Source organism: Rhinolophus sinicus, chromosome 16, assembly GCF_057876585.1.
Source record: "Rhinolophus sinicus isolate RSI-liver-muscle chromosome 16, RSI-T2T, whole genome shotgun sequence".
Taxonomy (NCBI): domain Eukaryota; kingdom Metazoa; phylum Chordata; class Mammalia; order Chiroptera; family Rhinolophidae; genus Rhinolophus; species Rhinolophus sinicus.
Genome location: NC_142516.1, coordinates 101,352,892 through 101,364,884, shown reverse-complemented (window position 1 = coordinate 101,364,884; position 11,993 = coordinate 101,352,892). Strand labels below are relative to the sequence as shown.

The following is an 11,993-nucleotide window of genomic DNA, read 5'->3' as shown; positions in this document are numbered from 1 at the left end:
AAGAAACCTGAGTGAAATCATGACTCTGAAGGTCCAAAATGTAAATAAAGTTTGTACTAATGAAGCCTTAATTTGAGGAATTATGCTTGTATCGAAACAGACAAAGTTGTTAAGAAAGAAAAATTTCAGGGTGTTTTAGATTAGGGCTCAAAAACTATACAGCCTGCAGGCAATTCAGGCCCACTTTATTTATTTTGTAAATAAAGTTTTATTAGAATATAGCTAGATTTTTTAAATTTATATATGTATCGTTTATGGTTACTTTCACACTACAGTGTCAGAGTTGAATAATTGTGACAGCAACTGGGTGCTAAACAAAGTCTAAAATATTTACTATCTGGCTCCTTATAGAAAAAGTTTGCTGCCCGCTGCTTTAGATAAACTGAGAATTTTGGCCCAGGAAAAAAGTTTTATCTCTGGAAATGAGAGGGAATAAACCGTGGTGGCAATGAGGGAGTACTTGAAGTATGTTTCAAGAAGATTCAAGGGTTTGAAGGCCAAAATAGAGGTGTATGAAAAGAAAAAAGAGAAATATGTACCAGGAGCTCATTGTCTTAAAGGTGATACTAGAAAAGGATGAGGCAGATTAGTGATTACCAAATTCGGGAAAGTTTTTGAGGTTAAAAGAAACCTAAAACAACACAGAAATATTTCAAGGATAAAAATATAATTACTTCTCTGGAAGAATGCAATATCCAGGAAACTTTTGAAAACCTCTCCGAAGATGAAAATCAACTCTATCAAAAGCAAATGAAGGAAACATAACACAATTGAATATATAAATAAAAATGTATATGTGTACATATATAATATGCATATCATGTCTCTTTCTGTCTAGCTATCTACCCTTCTACCATTTCTAAATGTACCCACTAAGAGGGCCTAATACTAATAAGAAAAGCCAACACTTAGATATTTTTTCTATGTACCATTTTCCTCTAAATGGAACCAGGATTTCTTTGAGAAGATACTCATTCCAGTTCTGGGCCTGAGAAAATAAATTTAAGATGAACATGAAAATTCATCTGGGCCACAGAGTAAGCAAGTGATCTAAGACTAATGGAATCGTGAATAAAGGTAGTCAGCTTGAAGGGGCTCCCACTGTCCAAATATGGGATAATTTTCCTATTAAAATAAATAATTATAATAGGTTATAAACAATTGTAAAGAATCCTTGGGTTGAAACTCAGTACAATACATAAATCCACAATTTTGTTAATAATTATCAGAAATACATATATAAATAAATAAAGGAGAAAGAAAAGCTCTTTCTTCACTTACTTGCCAACCAAAGAGAAATTATGATGTTAGAAAGCAGTAGTAGTAACTGATCCAGGCAATAATCATCAATGAATGTTAAGTCTAGTTGGTGAAAGTCTGATGAATTCCACAATACTTCAAATTATGTCTCCATAATCTATTTATTAATTAGAAATGTAAATTCATTACTTGAATCAAACCATGAGGACACATCAGGCACACTCAAATCAAAGGAAGGCCATTCTTCAAAATAACTGGCCTGATTCATCAAAAAGTCAAGGTCATAAAAGACAAAGGAAGATAAAAAAACTATTTCCTATGAAAAGGGATTGAAAAGACATACAAAAACTTTACCTTACAGTAAAGATAGAGTAATGGGGACTAGATTTACTCTCCTTCTTGAAATAACCAAAATGACACACAAAATATAAGAAATAATTGCACCAAAAACTTGAACATCAGGCAAAGAAAGACACTGATCCATGATAGAAGAGAAACAAATGAGGAGAGGCCTGTAATTGACCAGCACACTGCCTGGAGAAACTTTCCAGGCTGTAGCATAGAAAGCAAACTGCCTGGAAGAGTTCAGTACTCTCCCTGGACTAAGATGAAAAGGAGAACTAAGGGGGAGGCAAGGTAGGGTGAGTTTGCAGGGCAGATTACAGAGAAAAGAGAGATGAACGTGAAGAGAATTCCATAGATTGTCAGAGTCCCTCTCAAGTATTCAGTTGAGTATTGATCAGTACGTGCTTGTGAGGAAATTACCTAAAGATGGAGAAAGAACAACCTGAAAGGATTAGTGACCAAGGTACTCACACAAGATTGGGAATAGTATCTGTTCAACAGACATTACTCAGTGGTTATTGGTTAGGTTACTAAGAAGATTCTTGCTAAGTAGTAGGAAATATTTTAACCCAGACAAAATGCAGTTCTGACCCAAACTGAAAAAGACTAAAAGCAAGATCAAAATGTATCACACTATTTCTAAGTAACTTAAATGAACCATTGAGAACTAAAGGACAACTGCAAGTAGCTGAATTTATGTATAACTGGTGTCGCATAAGATATGAGATTTAAAAAAACGGGGGAACTAGAAAAATACATTAAAAAATAATGATGGAAAATGTTGTAAATTTGGGGGAAAAAAGATAAACCCACAGTTCTAAAGAAATCAACAAACCCCAATAACAAAAATCAGAACAAAAGTCAATTGAAGCACATCATAATTAAATCACTTAAACCATTGACAAAGGGAATATCATAAGTGCAACCAGAGCAAAAAGATATATCGCATACAAATAAACAAAAATCAGTATAATTAGCAGATTACTCATTAGAAACTATGGAAGTTAGAAGACACGAAGCAACATTGTTTTTCTAAATAAACTTTTATTATAGAATAATTTTAGACATACAGAAAAATTGCAAAGATATTAGAAGGTTAAAAACAATTGCAAGAACCACAATTACTTTTGCACCCACCTAATAGTAATGAGAGTTCTCATATACTTCACGTTCAGTTTCCTCTATCGTTAACCTCTTATGTAGTATGGTACTGTTGTCACAGTTAATAAATCATTACTGATACATTACTATTATTATTATTATTATTATTATTAAAATATAGTTGACATAGATTATATCAGTTTCAGGTGTACAACATAATGATTCTACATTTACGTACCTTACTATGTGATCACCATGAAAACCCTAGTAACCAAAGCTATTAAAATATTATTGACTATATTCCCTGTACTGCCTTATATTACATTTATTTTATAACTGGAAGTTTGTACCTCCATGCCTTTTCACCTTTTTCACCCATTCCCCTACTTACCCCCTCTGGCAACCATCAATAGATACATTATTATTAACTAAAGTCCAAACATTATTGAAATTTCCTTAGTTTTTACCCATTTTACCCAATGTCCTTTTTCTGTTTCAGGATCCCATCCAGGATACATTACATTGGTCATCATGTCTCCTTAGGCTCCTCTAAGCTATGATGTTTTCTCAGACTTTCTTTGTGTTTTTGTTGTTGTTGTTGTTGTTGATGTTTTTCTGTTTTGTTTTTTAGATTCCACATATAAACAAAATTTTGTCTTTAGATTCCACATATAAACAAAATCTCATTGTATTTGTCTTTCTCTGTCTTACAATCCACTCAGCACAGTACCCGCCAAGTCCATCCATGCCACCGCAGATGGCGAAAACCTATTCCCTTCCATGACCGAAAAATATTCCATTGTATATACTCGATGTACACCTCCTCTTTATGCATTCATCCATCGATGGACACCCAGACTGACTCCACATCTTGGCCATTGTAAACAATGCTGCAATTAACATATGGATGTACATGTCCCCTCAAAGTAGCATTTTGGGTTTCTTCAGATAAATACCAGGAAATGGGATTGCTGGATCTTTCCTCGTCTCTTGTTATATCCTTTGTTTTAAAGTTTATTTTGTCTGTATAAGTATTGCTACCCCAGTTTTTTGTTTGTTTCCATTTTCAGGAAATTTTTTCCCCCATCCCTTTACTTTTAGTCTGTGTGTCTTTTGATCTGAAGTGAGTCTCTTGTAGGCAGCCTATGTAAAGGTCTTGTTTTCTTATCCATTCAGCCATGCTATCTTTTGATTGGAAGGTTTAATCCACTTAACATTTGAAGCAATTGTTGACAGATATGTAGTTATTGACATTTTATTATTCTTATTTTTTATTTTTTATTTTTTTCTCTGAAAGAAGTTCCTCTAAGATTCCTTATAATAATGGTTTGGTGGTACTCCTTTAGCTTTTTCTCATCTGGGAAGCTCTTTATCAGTCCTTCGATTCTAAATGATAGCTTTCCAATTCCTTCTGGCCTGCAAAGCTTCTGTTGAGAGGAGCTCCCTTGTAGGTAACTAACTGCTTTTCTCTTGCTAACTTTAAGATTTTTTCCTTTGTCTTTAACTTTGGCATTTTAGTTATGATGTGTCTTGGTATGGGCCAGTTTGGGTTCATCTTGTTTGGGATTCTGTGCACTTCCTGGGCTTGTATATCTGTTTCCTTCACCAGGTTATGAAAGTTTTTACTCATTATTTCTTTAAATATATTTCCACTTTCTTGCTCTCTCTCCTCTTCTGGTATCCCTATGATGTGAATGTCAATATACTTGATGTTGTCCCAGAGACACCTTAAACTGTCCTCATTATTTGGATTCATTTTTCTTTTTGCTGTTCTGATTGGGTGTTTTCTGCTACCTTATCTTTTAAATCGTTGATTCAGTCCACTGCTTCATCTAGTCTACTCTGATTCCCTCTGACGTATTCTTCATTTCAGTTATTGCGGTCTTTATTTCTGACTTATTCTTTTTTATGTATTCTATCTCTCTGTTGAAATTCTTCCTGAGATTATCCTAATAACCATAATTTGAAACGCTGTGTATGGTAGATTGCTTGTCTCCATTTTGTTTAGCTCTTTTTCTGGAGCTTTGTTTTGTTCTCTTTTTGGAGAAATGTTTCTTTGTCTCCCCACTTTGACTGCCTCCCTGTGTTTGTTTCTATATAGGTCTGCTATGCCTACTGATCTTAGCAGAGTGGCTTTATGTAGTAGGAGTCCTGTGGGACCCAGTGATGCAGTCTTTCTGGTCACCAGAGCCAGGTGCTTTTGGTGTGTCCCTCATGTATGTTGTGTGTGCCTTCCTGTTGTACTTGAGATTTGATTGCTATGTGCATGTCAATGGGGGGTATTAACCCTCAGGCTCATTTGTTATGAAGACTGGCTATGACTAAAGTGGAGGCACGAATGTGCAAGGGCTGACCTTACAGTGCAGGGTTCGCTTTAGTGGAGCTCTTGTGCCTGCCCAGTCTGCCCTTTGGGTGTGTTGTCCTTCGAGGCAGCCAGGTGATGCTCTGGCCTATCTGAAGCTAGCCACTGGGCCTGCCAGCCTGCCATCCTGACTTTGAAGCAACATTTTAAAAATATTGAAAATATGCTTTAAAAATAAAATGAAATATAAATATTTCATACATACAAAAACAGAATGAATTCATCAGCAGAAGAGTTGCATTACAATAACTGTTGAAAAAAGTCCTTCAGGTAGGTTTTGAGGAACAGAACTTCTTAAATTTAATACAGTCAAATTTAAAAGTCTTGTCCTTTCAGGTTTGTGCTTTTTATGTTATGATTAAGAATGTTTTTCATTCTATAAGATTAAGAAGACATTTCCCATTACTTTTTGTATTACAGAAATTTTTACAGTTGACTTTTAGTATTTCTCTTTAATTTATATTAAATTCTTTTTGGCTATAGCATGAAAGGAATTTACCTTTTTCATAAAGGATAACAGCTAATCACAACAGCATTTATTCAATGTTTATCTTTTTTCAATTAATTATAATATCCTCTCTGGTATAGATCAAAGGTCCATTTGTGTGTGTGGATTTGTTTCTTGTCTCTTGATTTTCTCTCATTTTTCTATTTTTTTCCCTTTACTTAATTATCATAGCTTTTTTAACTCTAGTAAGTGATGGGGTAAATTTCTTCACCTTATTATTCTTATTCAACAATGAATATAATTTATCCTTTTTATAAACTGGGAATTAACTGCATATGTACCAAGAAAAAACTATGGAAATATTGATTTGAATATCAAAGTTTAAAAAATAAACACAGAAGATAAATGCAATTTTTAGAAAAGTTTTGATTAAGATATTTAAGTATTAAGAACATTCCTTAATAATATAAATCAAAGAAAGGCAATGAACTATAGTTATGCACATATGAATTTGTAATTGACTGATTTAAGACCCATAAGTTATTATGGCTTTAAATATCTCAAATAATTTCTTTAAAAATATCATGATCTCATTAACTTAGTGAAGAAGAAAGGTAAATGGAATATATCTTATTATATATGCCTAACATATAACAGATAATAGTGTCAGTGAAACAAATTAGAAAGATGTTTCTAAATGGATTAGAAAGAAGTTACTCAGATGATATTTCTTAAAATTTGACACATAACACACAAAAAGTGCACAGACCAAAAATACACAGCTTATTGACTTAGCAAAAGCAAATACTATGTAACTCGAAACAGGTTTTAAAAAATAAAATATTACTAGTATCCCAAAACTTCTCTGCCTGAATTCTACCATTTAAAGCCGGAGTGTTCAAACTTTTTCAACATTTTTTTACCAAGGGTCATATGCGGTAAAATACACAAACAGCCGGCCACTCACTCGAGGTGAAGTATGTATTGCCTCACCTGGTTTTTTTAAGTAAACTAAATATATTTTTGGAATTTGCTGCAGGCCAATTGACAATGGATTGCAGACCACAGTTGTCCCGCAGGCCGCAGTTTTGACACCCCTTATTTAAAGCTAATCATTATCCTGATTTTTTTGGTAACTACTTAATTTTCTTTCTTTACATTTTTCCACTTATATGAGCATTCCTAAGTGCAGCAGTTTAGTCTTGCCAGTTTTGAGAAATTTTTACAACTGAAATAGTATAATTTTTGTTTGTCCATTTTTGGCATATCTCACTCAACAATATGTGAGATTCAGTCATATAATTAAATGTAACTTTTCATTGATGTTCTTTTTCATTGATGTATATGTTTCCATTTATGAATATCATGTTATTTTTAATGATAATGTTGATGAACATTTTAATTTTCCAGTTTGGGGCTGTTACTAATAATGCTTAAATAAACATAAGGAAACATGTCCATATAATATTTGGACATGTCTTATGGTAATATTTGTACTCATTGTTAAGTATATACACCTTTGACTGGAACTGCTGAGTCATCAGGTTTGTGCATCCTAGATATTTCTAGAATGACATCCATAAAAGGATAGTAAATTAGTGCATTAAACTAAAAGTAAGACACAGCAATATGAAAAAAAATTCTATAGGAAAAAAGCACAAGTATGCATTTTCCTATAGAATTATTGCCTCCCTCAAATCTTACAAATGTTTTCTTTTGTAATGAAATAATACAGTGTAATTAAATATAAACTTGAATTTAGTTAGCTTATCTCTTACACATTTATATATTTGGAAATAAAATTTAAGGAAAGATGGGTGAAACTTCCATCACTGTTGGCAAAATAATTTATCCATATTCTAAAACAGCTGTTCAGAGAGAACCCCGCCACCTGCCACTTCTGTATCTTTCTCTTGTTTTATTGCTTTCATAGAGGGTTCAGATGAGTGTTTTTAGAAATAACTCCACTTTACTTGGCATAGTCTCACCATACATATGTTATACTATCCATTCTTCTAAATAGTCAGAATCTCCTCCTTCCCTCTTTCTTAGCCTTATCTGCAATCATTCTCAATAAAGTAATAGGAAAAGAGGAAAAGAAATCCCAAATAGTTACAGTGCAGTATTTATATTCAAGTTAAATTTAAATTCTCTACTATTGCATACCTTATGAAATAAAGTCACATAAGTTGAAATTTAGATGGAAGAAGGTTCTATATATCATTGTCTTCTGGACCAATTATTGTTCTATGCACTAACAAACCGTTAATAATGATCTTCATAATAAACTTATTTAAACCTTACAACATTCTTATGATATTGATTTTGTTATAATTTCCTCTTTCCTGTATAAGGAAACAGAAGCTTACAGAATTTGTGACTTACCCAAGTCAATATAAAATCTGTGTGTTTAGCCATCATATTGTCACTCTACAAGGTGCCTTTAACATTCACTTCAGCTTGATTATTTGCAGAATGACTCTCAATAATGGCTTAGTATTTGTGCCTTTCACCTACCAGGTATTCCTATCACTAACTAACATTTCTCATTAAATGGCATAATTTCCTGCTGGAAAAAATATTCTACTCAGGGTGGGAGTGGGGACTATTGATGATATGAGAATCTATGTGTGAGTGGCAGAATAGGAATGTGGTGAGATGAATACAAATGTAATTTGATAAAAGGCTCAAAGGATATTCTGAACTGTCCTCCAGTGGGGATATTCCCCCCACTTCAAAGCTTTTTCCCACAGCAGAGTGTGATTCTAACCACACCATGAACGCAACCCTATTTATTTATTTCTATTTTTACATTACCTGACACCATATGGACTATTCCTTCTCTTTCTGAATCTTTCACTTCCACAAGCAAAGTATACAACCATCTCTTTATCAGAATCTCTTATTCAAACCCTGATTTCTGCAAGCATAGTACACAGTGATAGAATCCCAAAGAAGGTCTTGGGGGCCAAGCTCTATCAGTATGGGGTATGCCCTTTATTATCTATTAATTGAGAGATCCAAAAGATATATGAGAAAACATAGGAGATATAAGAGGAAAACAGGTCTCAGCAAAGAGATCACTACCATTAAATATGCTACATACCGTGGTGAGTTACCTTCACAATTAAACCTTAATAATACTGTATTCTATGGGTTAAATTATAGGCAAAAATTTGATTGAGGGGTTTTTTTGTGGTTTTTTTTGCAGTTTTTTATGGTTTTTTTAAAACATAATTTGCACACAAGGCTGTCTATTCATTTTCTTTGCTGCGTAGCCTAGCATTGGGATTGGTGACTGATGGCCAGCTGGGCGGCTCTTTCCATAATGGCTTTGCGGTTCTTTGAGGAGACGTTGTGACAATCTCAGCACAGTAAGATTTGTTACACATCAGCAGCACTTCAAGCTCCTTGACATTGTGGACCAGGAACTTCCGAAAGCCACTGGGCAGCATGTGTTTTGTTCTCTTGTTACTCCCACAGCCAACGGTGGGCATCACGATCTGGTCCTTGAATCTCCTGCGCACTGTATTGTGGATGCCTCTGGGTTTCCGCCAGTTACGCTTAATTTTGACATATCGGTCTGACTGGTGCCACATAAACTTCTTAGTCCTCTTTTTGATGATCTTGGACTTCACGAGTGGTGTGAGGTCCGCCATGATACCAAGAAGGAGATGACTGCCACCTCCGTAGGCAGCAGAGGGAGAGTTTGGTTGAGGTTTTCTTTGTTACTTTATTTCATTTTTTTGAGAGGATGCTGATAGGAAGTTTACTGTTAATGAAGGTTAGACCATCAAACAATAGCAACTTTGGAGTAGAATTAACTTCTTAGTGAGAATTCCACTGAGGTTTTGTTTACAACTAACTAGTTATGGGCTCATGCAAAGCAGCATATCCCAGAAGTAGTACACCTGCTTTGGAATCAGGCACACCGGTCTCAAATCCAGATCCTATCCTTAATTAGCACGTGTTCTTGAATAAATTGATTAACTGTTCTAAGCTTCAATTGCTACACATTTGAAACAGGTACTGTAAGAATGCAACCTCATTGCATTTGTGAGTTTAGAAAGCAATATATGAAAAATGCTTAGAATAGCATTTCACATGTGGTAAGAGCTCAAGAAAATTATACTGTTATCATTAACTTAGGTAGTATATGTGACAAAGAGTTTATTCCATATAATCATACAGAAATACATATATCCACTTTCTATAAGGTGGACAGATTGAATTAATTGATAGTAAACAATTTCAAGGTCAGTAACCCTTATAAACCACTCCATGCTATAGGTTCCTTTTATTAGGAATAAAAACTATGGATAGGAATGAACAATGTATCAAATGTCCTGAAAACAACAATAACTTAATAATAAATGTAAGACTGAGTAGTTAATAATTATCAGTTACTAAGTTAAAACTCATTACATTCAAGGGCCTCGAGGGAAATTATTTCACTTTAAGAAAGGACCATAAAACTCAGAGAGAGAGAAAGAATAAAATTAAAAATAAGCAATTACATAAAGGTTTTTCTATTTTTGTTTTTGTGCTTCTGGTCTATGTAATCATTTTGCATTATTGGATTTCCATTAATTCTGTTCCCAAATAAGTCACCCTGAGAAGCTTACCGAATTCTTTCAAGTGTTAAATGCATGGAGATTTTAAAGTCATATCGTTAAGAAAAACGATAAAAAATTGGTAAATATGATCTTACCAATGATTGATTCCCCCTTAAACATTAAACACTTAAACACTATAAATGAAAGGCAATAAAAATAGACACATGATTTGAGACCATCTTAAAATGATCCACAATCTGAAAGTGAATTAGGAATCTCACAATATTTGATTAAAAACAATGCAATAGTAATTCTATTCTTAATTTTTTGAGTAACCTCCACACTGCCTTCCATAGAGCTGCACCAATCTGCATTCCCACCAACAGCGTATGAGGATTTCTTTTTCTCCACAGCCTCTCCAACACTTGTTACTATTTGTCTTGTTGATGATAGCCATTCTAACTGGTGTGAAGTGATAGCTCATTGTGGTTTTTATTTGCATTTATCTGATGATTAGTGACGTTGAGCGTCTTTCCGTACGTCTATTGGCCAGCTGCATGTCCTCTTTGGAGATATGCTAAGCAAAATAAATCAGACAGAAAAAGTTGAGAACTATATGATTTCACTGATATGTGGAATACAAAACTGAAAACAACAAAGGAACAAGACAAACAAATAAAGAAACAAAATCTCATAGACATAGACAATAGTTTAGTGATCACCAGAGGGTTAAGGGGTTGGGGGGTGGGAGATGAGGGTAAATAGTATCAAATATATGGTGATGGAAGGAGAACTGACTCTGGGTGGTGAACACACAATGGGATTTATAGATGATGTAATACAAAATTGTACACCTGAAACCTATGTAACTTTACTAACCATTGTCACCCCAATAAACTTTAAAAAAGCAATGTATTTTATTTTTTAAAATAAATGAACAAGTTTAATCATACTATAGAAATTTACTTTCAAATATGGGAGATTTCTACTCCTTCTGTGCTAATGATGGCATTCTTCCTAAAGTCAGATTCATGCACTTTTAGCTAAAATTCAGAAAGTTCTCCTTATCAATGAGTTTTAGAATACAATTGATACTAACTTAAAGAATAAAACAATGATGGAAAATCTGTTTGGCTTACACTGTAAGTCGCAATGTCAGAATTGTCTAGGCCATAATCAGATTAGATTTACATGCTCCAACTGCATAACTTTCAAATGGAAATGAGAAGGCAGCCTATTGACCTTGAAAGTCCACTACATTGTACAACTTTTATTTTATGACATGATATATGTACATGAAAATTGATTTGTCCTCACCCCAATAATTAAAAAATATATATTTATTAGAACTAGGGTCTCTTATATAAATATCATTTAATATCTTATAATTTTTAAATAATTATACTTCTCAGAAATCTTTTCAATTAACATTGCTATGAACTTTACAGAGCAGAAAAGGGTGGCAGAAAATGCTTATAAAGCGGTGAAAGAAAGGAAACTACAGCCTAGAACACTATTTTCAGCAAGGTTATCATTCAGAATTGAAGGCGACATAAAAAGTTTCAGACAAGCAAAAACTAAAGGAGTTCAGAAATGCCAAGAAAGCTTTACAGGAAATGTTAAAGGGTTTTCTTTAAGCAGAAAAGAAAAGGCCATGACTAGAAATAAGAAAATTCAGAAAAGAAAATAATCTCACTGGCAAGGGTACAATAACCACAGTGAATCAACCCCATAGCAAGCTAATAAGAAAGTCAAAAGACAATAGTAGCAAAATTAGCTATAACTATAATAATCAGGGAACACACAAAACAAAAAGATATAAAACATGACATCAAAAACATAAAGAATAGAGAAAAATGTAGTGCTTTTAGAATGAGATTGAACTTAAATTGCCTGTCAGCTTAAAATAGACTGCTGTAGA

The 11,993-nt window shown here is 33.7% G+C and overlaps 1 pseudogene; it reads right to left on the bottom strand.

The window, feature by feature from the left end:
* Positions 1-8,770: 8,770 nt before the first annotated feature.
* Positions 8,771-9,175, bottom strand: LOC109449820 (large ribosomal subunit protein eL32 pseudogene; annotated as a pseudogene).
* Positions 9,176-11,993: the final 2,818 nt, after the last annotated feature.